The sequence below is a fragment of the Tasmannia lanceolata genome, unplaced genomic scaffold, assembly GCF_043159265.1.
Source record: "Tasmannia lanceolata isolate RefF3 unplaced genomic scaffold, GAP_Taslan_0.1 ptg000013l, whole genome shotgun sequence".
Classification (NCBI taxonomy): Eukaryota; Viridiplantae; Streptophyta; class Magnoliopsida; order Canellales; family Winteraceae; genus Tasmannia; species Tasmannia lanceolata.
The window spans coordinates 29,246,122-29,264,479 of record NW_027518690.1 but is presented as its reverse complement, the minus strand read 5'-3'; positions in this window follow the sequence as shown (position 1 = coordinate 29,264,479).

The following is an 18,358-nucleotide window of genomic DNA, read 5'->3' as shown; positions in this document are numbered from 1 at the left end:
GATCCTGCTTGTGAGCGGCGTCTCATCTCCTTCTAAAAACCGTTTGAGAACGATCTTAGTCATTTCCCTTCAGAATCCATTCGAAAATGATATCTCATTCTCTAAGTGGCCGTTTGTGAATGGCGCTGCATCGAGTTTTTATTATTATTATTCCAATTCTAGGATTTCATCTAGGGTCTTGCATTATAGTAGGTTGCATTGTGTCTAGGGAGTCCTTTGTCGATTAAAGCTACGCAAAATGGCTCTGTCACTTTTACTTTGGTATTCGATGACTACGTCATCTCTACCAAAGAGGGGCATCTGTAGACACCCTCATTTTGCTACACTTTAACCAACAATAACCTAATATATTGATCCGTGGAATTTCATTGGTAAAGTATGCATCCTCAAATTTTCTGAAAACCGAAATGATAAAGAGATGTACCGGTGAGATGATTAGATCCGAAAAATTAAAAAATACCCTGATTGGTGAATTTAGTGTGTTAAATCCATGTGAGAGCCCCTCTATCATGGATTTATATATTTTAGGTCATTAATATCTCGATCTGACTTTACGAATCATCAATCAGGACAAAATAAGCTAGGGTCTCTTCACAGCCCGGGACCTGATTCCATTCCGAGACCCGATTTCCGTAAATCGTTAGATCAAGGGCAGATCTTAACCTGGGTGTCTTTCCTTACTAAGAATTTGTGGTCATTTAGTCAAAATAGGATCGATCAAGGTTAATCTCAAATTCAGATTAAACATTGTGTCACTTAATTGAGCAAAAACCCAGTGAAAAATCACGGATCAATGTGGGTGAACGAGAGCCGTCGAAATAATTTAACCAAATTATCAACAACAGTGCTTTCAGTACTTTAATTCTTGTCAAAATTCATATTTCAAAGGTTAGGATCATTCATCAAAAATTGATTAAGTTGGTTGGATCAATCGAATCGTCAATTTGATCAACGGTTGGAAAAACGATTCGCTGTTAAAAACCGACGGCTCGCATTGGTCAAACATTGGTTCAGGGTTGTCCAAATTTTGTTCATTGGATTGGATTCTATCTACTCAACTTGTGGTTGAGGATTAGTGGAATAGTAGTTAAAGCTATGTAATTACTGATTGCAATGGTATCAATAGTGGTTGCAACACTATGAGTAGTGGTTAGTGTGTATAAGGACTTGTGCAAACTCTTCCCACATTGGTCCAGGGTTGTCCGAATTGTGTTCATTGAATTCGATTCCATCGACTACATATTAAGTGAGTGGATTGGAATTCATCTACTGCACTAATGGTTGAGGATTGTCGAAATAGTGGTTGAAGCTGTGTATTTACTGGTTGAATTGGTGTCAATAGTGGTTGCAACACTGTCATTGTGGTTAGTATGCATAAGGAGTTGTCCAAACTCTTCCCACACTGCTCCAAGGTTTTTCAAAGTTTGTTTATTAGATTTGATTCCATCTACTCCCCTTGTGGTTGAGGATTGTCGCAATAGTAGTTGAAGCTGTATAATTACTGGTTGAAATGGTATCAATAGTGGTTGCACTCTGTGAGTAGTGGTTAGTCGGCTTAAGGACTTGTTCAAACTTTCCCCACACTGGTTCAGGGTTGTCCAAATTTTGTTTATTAGATTCCATTGCATCTACTTCACATTGAATGATTGGATTGCATCTACTATAATAGTGGTTGAGGATTATTGGAATAGTGGCTAAAGCTGTGTAATTACTGGTGCAAATGGTATCAATAGTGGTTGCAATACTGTGGGTTGTTGTTAGTGTGCATAAGGACTTGTTCCAACTCTTCCCACACTTGCGCAAGGTTGTCCAAATTTTGTTCATTAGATTAGATTCCATCTAGTTCATATTGAGTGATTGGATTGGATTCCATCTACTCCACTAGTGGTTGAGGATTGTTGGAATAGTGGTTGAAGCTGCGTAATTACTGGTTGAAATGGTATCAATAGTGGTTGCAACTCTGTTAGTAGTTGTTAGTGTGCATAAGGACTTGTTCAAACTCTTCCCACACTGGTTCAGGGTTGTCCAAATTTTGTTCATTAGATTGGGTTGCATCTACTTCACATTATTGATTGGATTCCATCTACTCCACTAGTGGTTGAGGATGATTGGAATAGTGGCTAGAGCTGTGTAATTACTGGTTGAAATGGTATCAGTAGTGGTTGCAACACTGTGAGTAGTGGTTAGTGTGCATAAGGACTTGTTCAACCTCTTCCCACACTGATTCAGGGTTACCCAAATTTTGTTCATTGGGTTTGATTCCATCTACTCCACTTGTGGTTGAGGATTGTTGGAATAGTAGTTGAAGTTGTATATCTACTGGTTGCAATGGTATCAATAGTGGTTGCAACATTGTGAGTAGTGGTAAGTGTGCATAAGGACTTGTGCAAACTCTTCCCACACTGATCAAGGTTGTCCAAATTTTGTTCATTGAATTGGATTCCACCTACTTCATATTGAGTGATTGGATTGGATTTCATCCACTGTACTAGTGGTTGAGGATTGTCGGAATAGTGGGTGAATTTGTGTAATTACTGGTTTAATTGATGTCAATAGTGGTTGCAACACTATAATTTGTGGTTAGTGTGCAAAAGGAGTTGTTCAAACTCTTCCCAGACTGGTCCAGGGTTGTCCAAATTTTGTTGATTGGATTGGATTCTATCTACTCCACTTGTGGGTGAGGATTGTTGGAATAGTAGTTGAGGCTGTGTAATTACTGGTTGATATGGTATCAATAGTGGTTGCAACTCTATGAGTTGTGGTTAGTGTGCATAAGGACTTGTTCAACCTCTTCCCACACTGGTTCAAGGTTGTCCAAATTTTTTTCATTAGAATGGATTCCATCTAGTTCATATTGAGTGATTGGATTAGATTCCATCTACTCTACTAGTGGTTGAGGATTGTTGGAATAGTGGTTGAAGCTGCGTAATTACTGGTTGAAATTTTATCAATAGTGGTTGCAACTGTGTGAGTAGTGGTTAGTGTGCATAAGGACTTGTTCAAACTCTTTCCACACTGGTTGTGGGTTGTCCAAATTTTGTTCAATAGATTGGATTGGATCTACTTCACATTAAGTGATTGGATTCCATCTACTCCACTAGTGGTTGAGGATTATTGGACTAGTGGCTAATGCTTTGTAATTACTGGTTGAAATGGTATCAATAGTCGTTGCAATACTGTGAGTAGTGGTTAGTGTGCATAAGGACTTGTTCAAACTCTTCCTACACTGGTTCAGGGTTGTCCAAATTTTGTTCATTGGATTGGATTCTATCTACTCCACTTGTGGTTGAGGATTGTTGGAATAGTAGTTGGAGCTATGTAAATACTAATTGCAATGGTATCAATAGTGGTTGCAACACTATGAGTAGTAGTTAGTGTGTGTAAGGACTTGTGCAAACTCTTCCCACACTGGTCGAAGGTTATCCATATTTTGTTCATTAGATTGAATTCCATCTACTTCATATTGAGTGATTGGATTGGATTTCTTCTACTTTACTAATTGTTGAGGATTGTCGGAATAGTGGTTAAAGCTGTGCAATTACTGGTCGAATTGGTGTCAATAATGGTTGCAACACTGTCAGTGTTGGTTAGTATGCATAAGGAGTTGTCCAAAATCTTCCCACACTGGTCCAAGGTTGTCCAAATTTTGTTCATTAGATTAGATTCCATCTACTCCACTTGTGGTTGAGGATTGTTGGAATAGTAGTTGAAGTTGTGTAATTACTGGTTGAAATGGTATCAATAGTGGTTGCAACTCTGTAAGAAGTGGTTAGTCTCCATAAGGACTTGTCCAAACTTTTCCTATACTGGTTCAGGGTTGTCCAAATTTTATTCATTAGATTGGATTGCATGTACTTCATATTGAGTTATTGGATTGGATTCCATCTACTCCACTAGTGGTTAAGGATTATTGGAATAGTGGCTAAAGCAGTGTAATTACTGGTTGAATTGGTATCAATAGTGGTTGCAACACTGTGAATAGTGGTTAGTGTGCATAAGGACTTGTTTAAACTCTTCTCACACTGGTACAGGGTTGTCCAAATTTTGTTCGTTTGATTGGATTCTATCTACTTCACTTGTGGTTGAGGATTGGTGGAATAGTAGTTGAAGCTATGTAATTACTGATTGCAATGGTATCAATAGTGGTTGCAACCCTAAGAGTAGTGGTTAGTCTGCATAAGGACTTGTTCAAACTTTTCCCACACTGGTTCAGGGTTGTCTAAATTTTGTTCATTAGATTTGATTGCATCTGCTTCATATTGAGTGCTTGGAATCGATTCCATCTACTCCACTAGTGGTTGAGGATTATTGGAATAGTGGCTAAAGTTGTGTAATTACTGGTTAAAATGGTATCAATAGTGGTTGCAACACTGTGAGTAGTGGTTAGTGTGCATAAGGACTTGTTCAAACTCTTAACGCACTGGTTTAAGGTTCAAATTTATTTCATTGGATTGGATTCTATCTACTTCACTTGTGGTTGAGGACTGTTGGAATAATAGTTGAAGCTGTGTAATTACTGGTTGCAATGGTATCAATAGTGGTTGCAACACTGTGAGTAGTGGTTAGTGTGCATAAGGGCTTGTGCAAACTCTTCCCACACTGGTCCTGGTTTGTCCAATTTTTGTTCATTGGATTAGATTCAATCTACTTCATATTGAGTGATTGGATTGGATTTCATCTAGTGTACTACTGGTTGAGGATTGTTAGAATAGTGGTTGAAGCTGTGTAATTACTGGTTGAATTGGTGTCAATAGTGATTGGAACACTGTCAGTTGTGGTTAGTGTGCATAAGGAGTTGTCCATACTCTTCCCACACTGGTCCAGGATTGTCCAAATTTTGTTCATTGAATTGGATTCCATCTACTCCACTTGTGGTTGAGGATTGTTGGAATAGTAGTTGAAGGGGTGTAATTACTGTTTGCAATGGTATCAATAGTGGTTGCAACACTGTGAGTAGTCATTAATGTGCATAAGGACTTGTTCAAACTCTTCCCACACTGTAGACACCCCATTTTGACTGTGCCCTAAACCTTCCAATTTTGCAAAAGACCCGATCAAATTAATGAGTTAGGGTCCCAAACATCACCCTAGGCTAGCTTTGGGTCCCACCAAGGTCCCTGCAAAATTTCGTCGAAATCCGAGCGCGTTTGCCTAGCCAACGAGTCAAGCAATGTCGTGGTGCAAGTTCGCAGAAGGGGGGTGAATTATCCAGAGCGGTGCAGATCGTGGTCCGAATAGGACACGATAGAACCGCGCGCTTATCACTTTTTCGCTCAACCGCGCACCCATCACAAATGGTAGTGCCATTATCATCACCCGAAAATGCCTAATAAATATCGATTTTTTTTTTGTCTCATTTTAAGCTATCTGGTTTTTTTTGCAAAAACAGATCTAAGAAAGAAGAAATCCCCCATTTTTTCCGGTGATATCACCGGAGCTCTAGCCGGATTCTCAATTCAATCCTCTTGTCTTCCCCCTTTGCAAACTTTAATTACTATTTTTTTCCTTTTCCCTTCACGATCAAGCTTTAGGAACCCTATTCTCCTCCGTAAACCTTAGATCCGGCCATGGCAATCAAGAATCCAGCAAATCCACCTTCTCCGGTGAGCTTGAATTCCGATCAACCCTCCTTTACTTCTACTACCTTTGCCTTCCTCACATTTTCCCTTCTCTCTCTCAGAAAATCCCTCCAACCTAGGGTTTTGATCCGAACATCTATCTAGCATTCATATCCTTTTTTAATCTTCTTCTTCTTCTTCATCTTGTTTTTCTGGTTTTCTTCATCAGATCTCTCTTTTCGGCCTCTGTGTAATCTGCGAAAGATCGTTTTTGTACATAGATCTTTCTGTACGAGGGTTTTATGTTGTTGAATTCTCAGATCTCTGAGCCGATGCAGGAATTTAAGGTACTGTGGCTTCTCTCTCTATGATCTTCGTTGCCTTGTTGGGGATTTGGAAAGAGGAGGAGAGGTGCATGAGAGATCTGGTTCGATTTCTATGTTTTGTGAAGAATTACAAGAGAATAAAGAGAGAGAGAAAGGGAGGGAGAAATCTAGCCTCAAGCCCTAGCCATTGTCTTCATCTTCTCCGGTGGAAATCGTCGGAATTTCAGCCGGAGCTCTTGCCGGATTGTTTCTATCTGAAATTTCTAGTCCGATTCTCCTCAGTTTCACACATAAAAGCTCTGATCTCAGCCTTATTTCATTTGATCTGTCTTTAGCCCTAAAAATTCAAGATTTATTTCTTCTACATCTCTTGAAACCTTAGATCTATGGTTCCCGGGCCATGAAGCTTTAGATCCCTTCTATTTTAGCTTATCGGTTTATAGATTTGTCCATTTGATGTTGAAAGAGAAGAAGAAAGGGATCGGCAGAGAAGAGAGATATCTGTGAGAGATCTAAGAGATTAGAGAGAGAGAGAGAGAGAGCTTGAATCTGGTGTTATCTCTGGAGAATTTTCATTGTCTTAATTTTGGTTGAAAGAAAGCGGGAAGAAAGATTGACATTAGGACTGTTGTTTCACTCTCTAATAATTTTGTTCTGGTGAAGTTTTTGAAAGATTGAGTAGCAGAAAAAGGTTAGTATTGGCCTATTTTCAGATATTTCCTTCGATCTTAATTGCTATGACATGTTCATTTTGTTTCCCTCTGTATAATTTCCTCTCTTGAATTAGCAATGCGATTAGATTAATTTTTTTATTTAGATTTGTCAAAATGAAACTGTTCTAGTTCTGTTTGGCATAAATTTCTTTGGAATTTGTTAACTAAATGGCACTATATTCCTTCTACCTGGGCGAAATTAGATGATGCTTATGCCCTAGCAGGTTTTAGATTCTCATTATATATGTGCTAGAGGGAATTCATGATATATATGCTGGAAAGGAATTCATGATAGAATCAGCTTGTTTGAATTCCCTCTACTTTCGAATGATTGTAAGCTTGTTAGAGTGAAAAGAGATGGGAATAATTTTGCTGGTCTTGTTTGCTTCATTAATCTTTTTCACTAATGTAGAATACCTTTGAATTCCTTTCATACCTATGCTATGAGGCTCACTGGAATATTCTACTGATTTGAACCAATATGTGCTCCTTCCTTTCAACCCTATTTGGTTTTCAACATATTTTCTTGTGTAGGTTCAGATTTCAGTTTCTATACTAGATTTCCATGTTTTCATTTCATGGTATATGACTCCCAATTCAAGCATGGCTATTGGCTTTGTGGTTGCATGTCGAAACTTCCATGATACTTTGAGTATATGCTAATGTTGATGGCTATTGATGTTGCCTTGCTACAACCAGCTAATCTCTTTTGGTTTTCTTCCTTAGTACTGATTGAACTTGAAAGTGATGGAGATCTTGGAATGTTCATTGTAAATTTAGGGCCCTATTAGTGTTGCATCGGATTCTAAAATTGAGAGTTTGTTACTCCGTTCCTGTCAGGAATTATGAGTTTAAGGTTTTTTTTTATTATTATTATTACATTGACTGATCTTTCGTGCTCGTTAATAGAAGTTTTATTCGTTGAGCTCGAGCATCACCCTTCTGTTCCTCTACGCACAAGTGTTCGTCGAGCTTACGCCTTGGAAGATTCCTGCAATCGGTTGCGGATGCGTTCCATTCGAGATCTCAAGAGTGTTTAACTATTCCATTGCGAGGGCGATGAAGGCGCTAGCCCAAGCCCATCATTAGGGGACTTGCTCAGTCTAAGTAGCACTCCCCTCTTTTGTTTAAAAGACTTGCCCAAGTCTTTTAGATGTATATTCCTTAAACCTTAGGTCTCTCTCATTGCAAGGGCAATGAAAGAGATATCTTGAGCCCACCCTTTAGGGAGATAAGCTACGTCTCAGCAGATAGTCACACCCATTTAGGGAGACAGGCTATGTCTCATACAGAGAATGTTCTATCCTTTTATTTGAGAGTCAATCCTTTAGCATATGAATCGGTCCTTAGCTAGAGAGTCAGTCTTTCAGGAGTCGGTCCTATCATCATAGGGGTTAGGATTCTTTCCAATCTCTAATCAAATCATGTGTTTTTATCCACTCTTGCAAGGTATAGGATGCTGTCCAACCCTGACAGAGTCGTGATTCTGTCCAATTCCTCCGCAAAGCATAGGATGCTGTCCAACCTTTGCGGGATATGAGGAGTCTATCCTACCCTTATGATGATAGGATTCTGTCCTCTTGTGTCAAAAATTCAAAAACACCTCAAAAATATCTGAAAAATCAAAAGCATCTAAAAAATTCTTGAGAGTAGTTAGGAAATCTGTTCCGAACTACGTTGGCTTGATCCCTTTCAACAGGGTACGTAGTGCAGCTTGGGATCCACATCCCAAGTCCAGCCAAACCTTTCAAAATAAACATTTCAAACCTTCAAAAAAATACAAAACTTCTTCAAAACCTTTTCAAAAAGATCTTCCCCTAGAGTTAGGAGTCTGTCCTAGATATTTTGGAGTGTTTTAGAGTTAGGAGGCTGTCCTGATTCGTATTTGATATGGTGTGTCCTGTCGTGTGAGTGTCCCTAGAGTTAGGAGGCCTCGAGTCGATCGGTTAGACATTTAGTCGAACCGGTGGCTATACTAGGAAGCATATAGTCAGCCCATGGTTTTCATTAGGTTGCACAGCCTAGATACACATAGGATGTAGGGCCCACCTGCATTAGCTTAAGGCTAAGCAACTTGCATTAGTTAGGGCATATAGAGAGTCCTAAAAATTACAATTCACTTGAACTTAAGCAATCGTACAAAAAGCTTTAAAAATCAGTCGAGTCTAGTGGAATCGAGTCAACGATAGCGCTTCTAGATGGTTAGGCATCGTAGTTTAGAATAGGTCATCGAACTACGTTGACTCTGATTCTTCCCGAGGCCGGGGGATACGTAGAGCAGCTGGGATGGACGGCCATCTTGGTCCTAGTCAAGTCCTGCATTAGAGTTTTAGGATTTGTCTTGTCCAGTCATGTATAGAGTTGATTTGTATTGTGTGTTTTGCTGTGTTTTCTTACTTTCATGTACAGATCCTATACTTTAGCTGTAGCATGCGTGTGTATGTCCACCAGAACTTAGACACCCATTAGGCATGTCACTCATAACCTAGTTTTGCTTAGGTGACACATCTTTCATTTATTTTGTGTGTGTTTATTATTCATCTTTGAGACATGCATGATTAGGTAGACGTTTTCTCGGAGATATATGTTCCCATTTCCTATGACTTTCGCTCAAAACTCTTCAAAATCAATAATAAATGGCATAAGAGACCAGGTGCTTGCACTTGGGCGGACGAGGTGCCCTTCGGACCTTCCAAATTCGTAACTAGGCACGAACCTTCTTTTATATCTCTGGTTATCCGTTGCAACAGAGCATAGTATGGGATCCTTGGCCCACTTCCTTGGATGGCGACTCTTCTTTGTTTAAGGTACGCCTCGAATCTGGGCTAGTCCCCGAATCGAGAGGTATCTCTCTTTGTATCGCCACTCATGCTGTGAGAGGCACATTCTTTCGAGAGTTCCTTGGTAGAGCTCTCCATTCACGTGGATGATCCTGAGACTGTTCGTGTGGGGCTCGTCCCCACGTCTCTCTTGGATCGGGGTCCACAGGCCGGTGACTCTACTGGGGAATTCTTAGAACATTGCCTAACTCTGTAAAAATGCCATTTTTACTAATTTTGAAGAAATTTGGGCTAAATCATTTCAAATGAGAACCTTTTCCGTTAGAATCCAGGGGCACCAAATAGATACAAAATAAAATAAGGGCTCAAACACTCACTTTCATCCCTTGCATATATTATCTGTTTTGTGGTTACTTTTCTGCTGTGGATATACTATCAGGTTACTCTCGGAGAGATACTATAAGTAGGAGCCGTGAGGGCTATACTCGCCTTCTAGTGCCACCGCACCAGTAGTATCTCAACAACTGAACACCTTGTGTGTAAAACAGACATAGTTCGTATGCTGGGCGATAGTCACAGCATACAAGTAACTATGCACCCGGCCAGGTGGACCTCGCAACATTACTCTCTATATATTGCATGGTCCTTTTGTTTGCATTTATGGACGAACATATGTGTTGCTTACACATGTGGAGCCTAGAGTTAGGGCCCTTATCCTATTTTTTAAACTAGGGTAGCTCACTTTATGTGGCTACACACGCAGTCCTAGTACACTCACATGTCTGTCTTGAGTCAAGACTTCCTTGACTCCTCTACATTAGACTAGGGTTGGTGCCCCTAGTTAGGATATATATGTATATATATCTATCTATTGATTATTAGATTAAGGCCTTCTTATTCAGTGAAGTTTCCTTATCTAATTCGATCAATTCTATCAATCCATCTTCAAGATTTAAACCCGGTCTATGACCTACTTCTGTCATTTTGTGGCCGTGGTCTTCTTTCTGATCTGCTGATCATCTTTGATCGTGGATGAAAAATTCAATGTTGCCTATTGTATCCTTCTCCTATGATTGATTCTGATTTGATTATGTTCCACTTGTTTGATTGCGAGTTTATCTTGCTAACATTCATTCGAATGTGTGTTCTTGCTGAGAGCTTTACTTTATCTTAACCCAGTTGGCATACCCTTTGTGATTAGCAGCTTTAGACCCTCTCCATATGGCTGTTATGCTGCCGAATTTTCTGCAAATACCTTGAGTTTGGTCGGTATCCTTTAAGACTTGTTGACAAACTCTATGTGCTTATCCTACCATATCTCTTTGCATAGATGTTATGCTGCCGGATTTTATCCATGGGAGGATATATTCACATCATCTCTTGTCTCAACTTGCATATGGGATTTTCATTTGATTACCCTATATTGAACTATAGTGTTTGTCAATTCCATGGGCAGAGTCTGACCTTGTTGACTTCACTCATTTGCAGCACCTATTTCTATTCAACCCATACCAGAACCTATGGCTGCATCCGAAAATAGTCTGGCTAAAATGAATGAATTGATGAAGTCTATGCTCCAACAGATGAATAATATGAGTGAGGAGATAGTTCGTCTGAAAAGTGATAGAGGTTCTGCTTTTGAAGGACCTGCACCCCAGCAAATTCTGCTTATACCTCCTCCACCCCCGGTGGTAGCTAGGCCTGTTGTATTCCCAGTTGATGATGACTTTGATGAAGAGCAATACGCCGAAGAGAATTGTCTTCCCCATCTGGATACAACTGATAAAAGCAAAGGGATTGTAGACAGGTTGGATAAGCTACCCCAAGAAATGGAAAGCATGAAGTTCCAAGGCCCTAAGAAGCTGAACATGTCTGACTTCATGATAGCCCCAGGTGTTGTTCTACCTCCGAAGTTCACAGTACCTAATCTTGATAAGTATGATGGGACGGGATGCCCCACAAGTCATCTGAAATCCGTCATTCCTCTCCTACAGCAACATGGACTTTCTCCAGAGCAGATTGCCCTCGTATTTCCTCAATCTCTAGTCGGAACTGCAAAGAAATAGTTTTTGAGTCTGAAGTTTGATGAGATCAGAACTTTGGAAGACATTGCCAACAAGTTCGTGGAACAGTTTTCCATGGAGGAAGGGATAGATGTAACCAAAATAGATCTGAAAATGTTGAAACAAGGACATAATGAATCTTTCACTTCCTTCATCCGAAGATGGAGGAGAAAAGCTGCTCAGATGACCCACAGATTGTCCGATGAAGATCAGATCAAGATTGTGGTTAAGAATCTGTCTCCACAGTATTATGATCATATGGCTATTCAGTATTTCATTGACTTCAATCACCTTGTCAAAACTGGAACCCAAGTGGATGATGCACTGACCAAAGGCCTAAAGACAAGGACCTCAACTGATGTTAGAGACGGAAAGAGGACTGTGGTAGCAGCTGAAGATGTCAGCAATGTGGAGACCTCTCGTCAAACTTTCAAGAAGGTAGCTCAGAAAGGAAACAAGCTTATTCAGAAGCCAAATAAAGAGATTCCTTCATTACCAAAGAATCTTGAAAGAGCTTTGAGAGAATTGGTCGAAGTGGGTAAACTTGAACTTCCTGAACCTTCTCCTCCTCCAAATCCTTTTCCTAGCAACTTTTATGAACAAGACTTCTGTGAATATCATCGAGTTCATGGACATTCATCCAACACTTGCCAAGCCTTGAAACATAAGATCCTAAAACTTATCAAGGATGGTAAGGTAGTTGTTGGAGAACCCGGTGCTACCAGAAAACCAGTGCGAAGGTCAGTTGGCCCTTTACCGATGGTAGGAGCTATCTCTATGGATGAACCATTATTGGATCCTGCATCCCTTATTCGTCCTATCTCAGAAACACCACCTGTTCCATCAACCTCTCGACCAATGGAGGAATCATTTGAAAGGTCGGCCCTCATCAGAATGGAAAACTGGATGGTTAAACATTTTGGTCAGGTGACCATGCTAACTGAAGAAGTAAGGGAGATGAAAACTCAGATACGATATCTGTCTACGGGATGTGATTCAGCTCCTAAGCAGTTTGCCGATATGGGTACTATGACAGATGAAACATCAGCTTAGAGTTTAATTCTTGACAGATATGTTGATTTGCATAGTGGGACAAAGCCTGTCATTGTTCCTAGTGAAGTTAAGAATGTTGGATCCTATCGTCAACCCTTTAAGAAGCCAACAGAAGTGGAAGAAAGGATGGGTTAGAAACTGAGAAGGGAATACGCTCAGCTGCCATGTTCTCAGGAAGTTATCATGAAGAAATGGGTTAGTGAAGATCGTTTGACACTTTTAGATCCGAAGCTTCTTCCTAACCCACTCCCCAAACACTGGAGAAGAGATCAGTATTGCGAGTACCACGGAGGTATTGGTCATACAACAGAAAAGTGCCTGGCATTGAAACACAAAATTCAGGACGAGATAGATGGAGACTCTTCCCTTCTTCCTGAACTCTATGCTTTAGTGAATCCTGCACCGGTTAGACCTATTCAACCCTTCAAAGGTTCCACCACCTTCGCTTATGCCGCCTCAGAGCAGGAAAATGAATCTAAAGGAAAAGGAAAGATGTCAGAATTTGAGCTTCCGAAGAATGTCAGGGCAGAGAGCATGATGCCACCAGCAGGTTTTCAAGGGCAGTTTGGGCCAGGTAGACAGAACTACATGGGACCACCTCTGCCAAGATTCCTATACCAGGATCGAAACCACTAGCCGACAACATCATGGAGGAAGGCGTGCTACTTGTGAATTTCAGTGCCCAGTCCTTGTCCATGTCTAAGTGTCATGTTTCAAGTGAGGTGTTCCAAATATCATGTTTCAAGATTTGACTTCTATCAAGTGTATACCAACTCTTGTGTTGAAAGTTGGTGAGTCATAGTGTCAATGTAAAAAAAAAAGTATGTCATGTTTGTCAGTCTTCTCGTCGAGTCCGTGTTTTGTTTTCTATCAAATCTGATGTAAAGCCCATAGAGGCGTGTTTGTGAGTCATCTATGTACTTCAAACTTTTTCAATTCAATAAAGAATTTGCTTTTGTATCTTCAATGTTTTATGATTCACTCTTGGATCTAATGTTTAAAATAACTAAAGACACCCTTCTCGGATGAGAATGCAGACGAAATTCCCCTCGAGATCTGAAACATGATCAAACGGGAGAAAGAGCGTCGAGCATAGCCACTCAAAGAAGAAATCGAAGCTATCGATAGTGGTATCGAAATCCGAAACTCGGGAAAGATGGATTGGCAAAACTTTATCTCTCGAGGAGAACGAGGAATTGATAAACCTGTTTATATGGGGTCAAGGTGGTCTTGCTTGATCCTATGAAGATAAACCAGGTGAATGCCTTGTTGTGATGAAAAGCAAGACTCCATCAGCTTTAGATATCAGTCGAAAAGCAAAATTCAAGAGAGTGAAGCATCAGACATCCAGTCCAGCTGAAGTGAAATTTAGCGAAGACTTTCAGAAAATGAAGTCATCAATTTGAGCCCAAAAAGAGCACTTGGGCTATATCTTTTCAATGAGATTCCGAGGTGGAATACTTCAAGAGTAAGGACATTCCTAATGTCCAAAAGCAAAAAATGAATATGAAAGAAAGATAAGAAGGAGAAGGGAATGTGTCCTTTAAACAATATCTTAGAAAAATCAAAGACCCAAGTGATGGAGTCTATGAGATAGATTGAATATCAGAATTGTCTCTAACATTTGGAGACTATCAAGAACTGTATAACCTTGACTATAAATTCAAGATATTCGAGAATCGCATAAGTTCAAATGGAGCACCGTGGTTGAAGTCTTACTTGCAAATACCGCCAGACTCTTTGACAAAAATATTCAAAGCCGTTGAATCTTATTCCTCAAGAGCTTGTACATCAAAACACCAGGAGGCCATCCTTGGACGTTTGAGCCTTTATAGCCAAAATCCCAACGTTTAAAAAAAATCCTTTTATGAGCCCTTTGAGCCAACATTTTAAAACCAAATAAGTCTTTCAACCACATTATAAACCAGGGACATTTTATGCACCTGAACTACGCAGACCTGATCCCCAACTCTTCGGGGGTACGTAGGCAACCTGATCAACTCAGGTTCGGTCAAACCTTTGGGATAAAAGCTAAATCATCCCCCTTTCGAAATTTTGAAGCTAAAAAGCTAAACCATTCTTTGATAAACCCCAAAACGAACTACGCGGACCTGATCCTCCATTTTTGGGGTACGTAGGTAGTCTGGCAAGACCAGATTCGGTCCAAATCATTTGAACTTTTGATATCTAACCCTTTTGAACCTGAGCCTACCTATAAAGTTCTTCTGGTGAAACGAGCAAAGGTTCAAGGCAATTGAAAACAAAAAACATAAAGAAATGAAAAGAACGAGAGTCGGAAGACCCACTAGGTTGAAAACCCGAAAGGGCAGCCTAGAGTCATCCGTTTGCTAAGTCGATAACCAAAGGAGCTGGCTTATGCAAAATGAGGATAGCGGTCTACTGGATTGAAAACTTGAAGTGGCAATCCAGTCAGAGGCGAAGACTTCCCAAAAAATGAGCTGATAAGACATGGAAGGAGTTCCTTGATTATGGAGAACTCTGAAGTTTAAGTAGTATGAGAATTCCAGGCAAAAGCTGAGGCAAATGGTTTGCTAGACCAGAAACCTGGAATGCAATAATCATGAATTCCCACCAGAGGAGACTCGAAGAGATGAAGAAGAAATCATTACACAGGGAAGGATCTTGGAATCCAAGTAGTGTCAGTAAGATTTACTTTGATACCCTTCTAAACTAGGGGCATTAAAACTGAGCAATCCAAAGGGGGTAATAACCATGACAAAAATCCTGATGGAGGAAATTAGTGCCTCTTGACATGGTTTTTGAAATTATTCTGAAAGCGGCTAGCCTTACCATTTAAAAATACACATCAGGTCTAAGGGTGAATCAAAAGTGAGTCGAGTCCCTTGAATAATGTACATCTTCTTTGATAGAGTCTTGGAAGTCTGTTCCTCATTCTTATCCATTTTCCTTTCAAGATCCAAAGTTGTCTGGCACTGGGAGAATGGGTGTATACCTTCCAAAGTGAAAAAAATAATACAAACTCTCAGAATAGACCCTGGTCTAGGTACTAGAGAAAAGTGAGAAATATCCTGTCCAGACATAGCAAATATGTCAAGTTTCAAGCAGTGAGTGGTGCAAAGAACCTCAAATAATAGTCAATGAAAAAGAAAAAATTTCTGGCTCAGCCATTATCTCATCTTTATTCCAAAGAAAGAACCTATGCAAACCCAAATTTTCCTACCTATCCTGATTCTACTTTCCTTGGGACTCTTGTCATGGAAGTACAATGCACTAGGGGCATCTTTTATGACTTGCGTCATAAAAGATATCAGGCAGAAAAGGCAATCAATGCCACTATTTTCAAACAAGTTGAGATTAGAGATATGCGAGCACATCTAAAGCCGAATTGCTAAACTCCTCAAATAAGCCCTCTTTCTAAAAGAGTCAACTTTCAAAGAATATCAATTTCCCTAACGGAGTCTAGAATTTGCTCCCACAACCTTCAAACCTCAGCATAATGCTTTTGACCTGTTAAAGAAGGGCTAATGTCCAAATCCCTGCATGTTATCTGAGTCCAATTCTCAGCAAGGAACTCACACTCCCAATGGTTCTCGGCAAGAGACAATCAATCTCCCAGTGGAATCGATCAAAATTTTTGTATCCAGAAGCAAAATTATTGATTGTACCTCCTCACAGTTAGTATGGAGAACAACCTGTCCATAGGTCCATCTAACTGTTATTCTGGTGAAAGCCTTTCCACAGGCCCGTCATACCTTTGATTCCCGTACTGTCTCATGTAGACTTCGGCTTGATCAAGGTATCCTCGACCTTTTGGTTCATTCGCAACCAGGTCAATCCTTTGAGTTTTGACTCATTCGCAGTCTCGTTCATATCCTCGACCTTTCGGTTCATTCGCAGCCGGGTAAATATTTTGAGCCTTTGACTCATTCGCAGTCTCGCTCATATCCTCGACCTTTCGGTTCATTCGCAACCAGGTCAATCCTTTGAGTTTTTGACTCATTCGCAGTCTAGCTTATATCCTCGACCTTTCGGTTCATTCGCAACCGGGTCAATCCTTTGAACCTTTGACTCATTCGCAGTCAAGCTTCTATCCCCGACTTTTTGGTTAATCTATAACCGAGTCAATCCTTCATCTTTTGATTCTGTCAGGTTATTATATTTTTGGTTCATTCGCAACCAAGCCATCATTTCGACCTTTCGGTTCATTCGCTACCGGGTCAATCCTCGACTTTCTGGTTCATTCGCAACCGAGTCGATCTCTGAGCTTTTTGACTTTTGCAGTCAAGTTTTTCGGTTAATCTGTGACCGAATTAATCCTTTAACTTCTGACTTTGTCAGGTTATTACCTTTCTGGTTCATTCGCAACCAAGTCATCATCTCGGCCTTTTGGTTCATTCGCAACCAAGCCAAAATCTTAGGCTTCTGACTCATTCGCAGTCAGGTCTATTTTCTAATTTCTTGGCTCATTCGCAGTCAAGTTAATCTCTTTGACTTCGGTTCGTTCACAACCAAGTCATCATCTCGGCCTTTTGGTTCATTCACAACCAAGCCAAAATCTTAGGCTTCCGACTCATTCGCAGTCAGGTCTGTTTTTTGATTTCTTGATTCATTCGCAATCAAGATAATCTTCCTGACTTCGACTCATTCGCAGTCGAGTCAATCTTCCAATTCTTAGCTCATTCGCAGCTAAAATCAAATTTCTGACTTTCTGGTTCATTCGCAACCAACTCAATTATTTTGGTCTTATAGTTCATTCGCAACAAGACCAATGTCCCTGACTTTGGCTCTTTCGCAGTCAAGTCACCCATTTGCTTTTCGGTTCATTCGCAACCAAGCAAATTTCTGACCTTCCGACTCATTCGCAGTCAAGTCCATTTTCACATGGCATTCTAAGTTCGTTTTCACACGGCATTCAAGTCATCGAAGTCCATTTTCACATGGCATTCTAAGTCTATTTTCACACGGCATTCAAGTCATCGAAGTCCATTTTCACATGGCATTCTAAGTCCGTTTTCACACGGCATTCAAGTCATTCCAAGTCCGTTTTCACACGGCATTCGAAGTCCATTTTCACATGGCATTCTAAGTCTGTTTTCACACGGCATTCCAAGTCCATTTTCACATGGCATTCTAAGTCCGTTTTCACACAGCGTTCAAGTCATTCAAATTCCATTTTCACACGGCATTCAAGTCATTCTAAGTCCGTTTCCACGCGGCATTCAAGACCGTTTTCACACGGCATCCAGATTCATTTTATCTTCAAATTTCAAGATCATTCACAATCAAATCTATCCTTTAATGTTTTGCAAGAGAGGCTATCTCGTCAATATCTACTGACTTAAGAGTTGGAGAGAGGCTATCTCACCAGCATTTGCAGAGTCCGAGTCCGGTGAAAAGCTATTTCACCCATTTACTTTGTGAATATCATTTTTAAAAAAAAATCAAATTCTCCCTGAGAGCATCCACCCTGAGTGAAGAAACCGAATTATCCTAGAAAGCATCCGCCCTAAGCGAAATATCCAATTTTTCTCCTTGAAAGTATTCGCTCCAAGTGTAGAACCTAATTCTTCCTGAAAGCATTTCGCTCCAAGCGTAGAACCCAAATTCTTCCAGAAAGCATTCACTCCAAGCGTAAAATCATTTTGTATCTTTAAAAGCTTTCGCTCCAAGCGTAGAAACTAATTTTTCCCTGAAAGCATTTCGCCCCGAGTGTAGAACCAAAGTTTCTTCTTTGGGAGCATTCGCCCCGAGCGTAGGAACTATTTTCTTAAAGAGCATTCACCCCCGAGTGTAAAGCCAAAAATTTTCTTGAAAGCATCCGCTCCAAGCGTAGAACCATTTTTTTTCTTTGAAAGCATTCGCTCCAAGCGTAGAACCAAAATT